Raw genomic sequence first — 4,559 nt, 5'->3', positions numbered from 1 at the left:
GGGTGGTGAACAATATTGGTGAAGTAGAACCAAGTGCTATCCACATAATGACTCTTGACAAAGCACGTTCACATTTGTATTCAATGTTTCAATGACTTTGGATTCACACCAGCAGCACTCCTATCATTATTAATGTTGAAATAAGGGATACAGCTCAATTACCATGAAATCTCATGAAACTAAGATAGAAACCATGAGACAAAGATGGAAACCATGAGACAATAGTTCTGTTAAACAGGGAAGAATGGACTGAGGTAGTGCTGAAGCACTGAGAGTGTGTTTCCGTGCACAGGGTGAGTAAAGGAAGATGTTTGCAAGGCAAGTGGGAGAATAGTATGTCCTTTATCAACAGTGTGGTGGCAAAGAAAGGTAAGCATCTATACTATCTTTCATGAATTGGCATGCCAATTACGCCATTGACTTCCGGTTCTGGAAGTTACTTGTGGGCACGGACCTTGAAGGCCCAGGTAGCTGGAAAGAAAGTTAGAGGGAATGCTGGTGGTGATGAAGTGGTAATGTCATTGATCTAGTAACCCAGGCACTCTGGGGACATGGGTTTGATTCCCACTATTACAGATGGTGACATTTCAAATCAATAAAAACCTGAAATTAAAAGTTAGCGCCATGGCAACCACTGTCATAACTTCATTTCTGTCACTAATGTGCTTTGGGGGAAGGAAACCTGCCATCCCTTACCTGGTCTGCCTTATATGTGACTTCAGACCCACAGCAATGTGGTCGACTCTTAATTGCCCTCTGGGCAAAGTAGGCATTGGCAATAAATACTAGTCTAACTGGCAATGCCCTCATCCTATGAATGAATATTTTTTAAAAAGCTTCTGTTTCATGGAAGCTGTTGAGGGAAAGAAATCTACCATCTTTTTCTGGTCGGGCTTACATGTGACTCCAGACCCACAGTATCTCCTAGTAGATTAGATTACCTACAGTGTGGAAACAGGCCTTTTGGCCCAACAAGTGCACACCAACCCTCTGAAGTGTAAATTACCCAAGCCCATTTCCCTCTTGACTAATGCACCAAACACTATGGGCAATTTAGCATAGCCAAGTCACCCAACTGCAAATCTTTCGACTGTGGGGGGAAACCGGAGCATGCGGAGGAAACACACACAGACACGGGGAGAGTGTGCAAACACCACACAGACCGTCACCTGAGGCTGGAATCAAACCTGGGACCCTGGTGCTGTGAGGCAGCAGTGCTAACCACTGAGCCACTCTGTTCAAGGGGCAAATAGGGACAGGCAATAAATGCTGGCCCAAACAGTGAAACTACATTCTGTGGATGAATATATAAAAGGAAAAAAAACCACACCACTAATGTGCAGACAGCAAAGAGCAATCTGATAATGAACAGGTCATCTGTTTTCATGATGTTTATCAAGCGATAAAAAATCCTGGATATGAGGAGAACTCTACTTGTCATTGAAAAAGACCATAGGATCTTTAATATACAACTGTGTGGGCAGTTGAGACTTCAGTTTAATGTCTCATTGCAATTGTGGAACCTCAAATAGTGTACCATTCATTAATGTACTGCCCTGGTGTATCAAACTTCATTTTTTACGCTAAAGTTCTGGAGGGGAACTTGAACCTACAAAGGCACAGCTTCTTTATTAATATTTATACAGCTGGAGAAAGCACAACAGCAGGGATCCAAACAGAAAAAAAAGTTAATGAAATTCCAAGGGGTAACTACATCGGATTTATGTGCAATGGTGCATCTATTAACCTCAGCAAATTCAAAGCTGTCTCAAGTGCGTGAGAAGAATATATTTATGTATTCTGTGGTCTTCGATTGTCAGTGTGCTACAAACAAAAAGACAAAGATGGATCAGGGCAGTAACAGGAACTGACATCTGACAAAAAATGCTGCACATATTACCATTTCTATTTTGACAGGTCTATGAAGCTGAAGCCAGGACTAGCTATATTTCTATGGCATTGACTCTCATGGGTTTTTTTTTCTGACTCTCCACCGTAATGTTGACAAATGATCCATGCAAATGGCATAAATACATCGATCCTGCAGGGTTTCCCACAAACAGTCTGCTGAGGTTATGGCAGGTTATCCGAGGACCCCCATCAAGGTTCCAGCTCTGAAAGATTTTCGTGGGACTGAATGATGACTTTAAATGCAGTGACGTGACCTGATTTTGTACTCTCTTCCCAGTTATTTATTACCACAGTAGCAAAGGTAGTTGATGAATTTAAGTTTTGATTGTAATGTGAAGACAAGGGCTGCAGCAATAACAATGATTTAATTTATATAGTGACTTTCATGTAATCTACCCAATTCTGGCAAAGTGCCGCTTTGATCTACCAGCCCCCTATGGCATTTGGCATCTTCACTTAACTGTTATCACCCATCCCATCGCCCTCCAAACCCTCAACTTCTAAGCCCTCCAGCCATCTGCAAATCCAACTCACTCACTTGGAACACCTCATCACCTTGCTTGCATTTACACCACCTCTAATAGCTTTTTCCAGGCACATGCATCTCCACTTACAGAATACTGAGAGGCCTGGATAGAGTGGATGTGGAGAAGATGTTTTCACTAGTAGGAGAGACTAGGACCCAAGGGCACAATCTCAGACTGAACTTTACAACCGAGATGAGGAGGGAATTCTTCAGCCAGAAGGTGGTTAATCTTTGGAATTGATTGCCACAGAAGGCTGTTGAGGCCAAGTCACTGAGGGTATTTAAGGCAGAAATCGACAGTTTCTTGATTGGGAAGAGGATCAAGGATTATAGGGAGAAGACGGGAGAATGGGGTTGAGAAACGTATCAGCCATGATCAAATGGTGGATCAGACCTGCTGGACCTAATGGCCTAATTCTGCTTTGGTATCTTATGGTCTTCATGGTGTTACAGATGGGCAATAAATGCTGTCTGAGCCAGCAAAGTGCACACCTCATGAATGAATAAAAGAAACTGCAGGAGATGACCTCATGTGGGGATGCAAATACCTCATATTACAGCCAGGAAGCAAATCTTATTATCATTATAGCATCCCTACAATGTGGAAACAGGCCATTTGGCCCAACAAGTCCATAATGACCTCCAAAGAGTAAACCAACCATACCCATTCCCCCTATATTTACCTCTGACCTAAGCTACACATCCCTGAACAGTACGGGCAATTTAGCATGGCCAATTCATCTAACCAGCACATCTTTGGACTGTGGGAGGAAACCAGAGCCCCCAGAGGAAACCCACGCAGACACGGGGAAAATGTGCAAACTCCACATAGACAGTCGCCAGAGACTGGAATTGAACCCAGGTCCCTTGCGTTGTGAGGCAACAGTGCTAACCACTGAGCCACCATACCACCCAAAATTGGTAAGACTTTGCATTTTTAGGCTCACAGTTTAAATCAAACTAAATTGTAAACAGTTTATTGTGAAGCAGGTGTTTTGCATAGCCGATTTTGTTTTTGCGCAATGAGCCATTGATGGCCTGTTGGAAATAAATAAACATGGGAAAACAAAGAAAATCTCATTTTCCAATGTATACAGAGTCATAGAGATGTACAGCATGGAAACAGACCCATCAGTCCAACTCGTCTATGCTGACCAGATATCCTAAGTTAATCTAGTCCCATTTGCTAGCACTTGGTCCATATCCCTCTAAACCCTTCCTATTCATATCCGCATCCAGATGCCTTTCAAATGTTGTAATTGTACCAGCCTCCACCACTTCCTCTGGCATTCTATACACATGCCACCCTTTAAGTGAAAAAGTTGCCCCTTAGGTTGCTTTTATATTTTTCCCCTCTCACCTAAAACTTATTAAACTATTTCATTTTTTGAAGCAACTTATATTTTCAATTAGAAGATCACAGTCTTTTATTCTATTTGAGCAAAATGCTTTTTGCTCACCTCTTCTATCATCCCCTGTTCAAAATCATTTCAATCAATCTCAACTCTGTTCCCAGGACCAAGATTGTCCTGCGACCTTGACTTTAATATGTGATCTTATGTTCTTATTTTTGCAAATCATCCCGATGAAGGCAAGATGAAAATTTTCAACCGAATATGTCTCATGTCAGCAATACTCAAACTCAGCAACCCATCTCCCAGTTCATGTCAATCATGTCATTGTCATAATAAAAACTTCTCAGTTCTGCAAATCTATTTTTGACAAACATTGAAGCTTTTTTTTTGTTAATTGCATGTTGAGCTATTGGCTTATTCCTGCCACAGTAAAGCAAGATTAAAATTTTATTTAAAGGTAGAAGACAGAGGGTGGTAGTGGAGGGTTGTTTTTCAGACTGGAGACCTGTGACCAGTGGAGTGCCACAAGGCTTGGTGTTGGGTTCACTACTTTTTGTCATTTACATAAATGATTTGGATGTGAGCATAAAGAGGTACAGTTAGTAAGTTTGCAGATGACACCAAAATTGGAGGTGTACTGGACAGTGAAGAAGGTTACCTCAGATTACAACTGGATCTGGACCAGATGGGCCAATGGGCTGAGAAGTGGCAGATGGAGTTTAATTCAGATAAATGCGAGGTGCTGCATTTTGGGAAAGCAAATCTTA

Source organism: Chiloscyllium plagiosum, chromosome 31 (assembly GCF_004010195.1).
Source record: "Chiloscyllium plagiosum isolate BGI_BamShark_2017 chromosome 31, ASM401019v2, whole genome shotgun sequence".
Classification (NCBI taxonomy): domain Eukaryota; kingdom Metazoa; phylum Chordata; class Chondrichthyes; order Orectolobiformes; family Hemiscylliidae; genus Chiloscyllium; species Chiloscyllium plagiosum.
Note: the sequence above shows the minus strand (reverse complement) of the source record.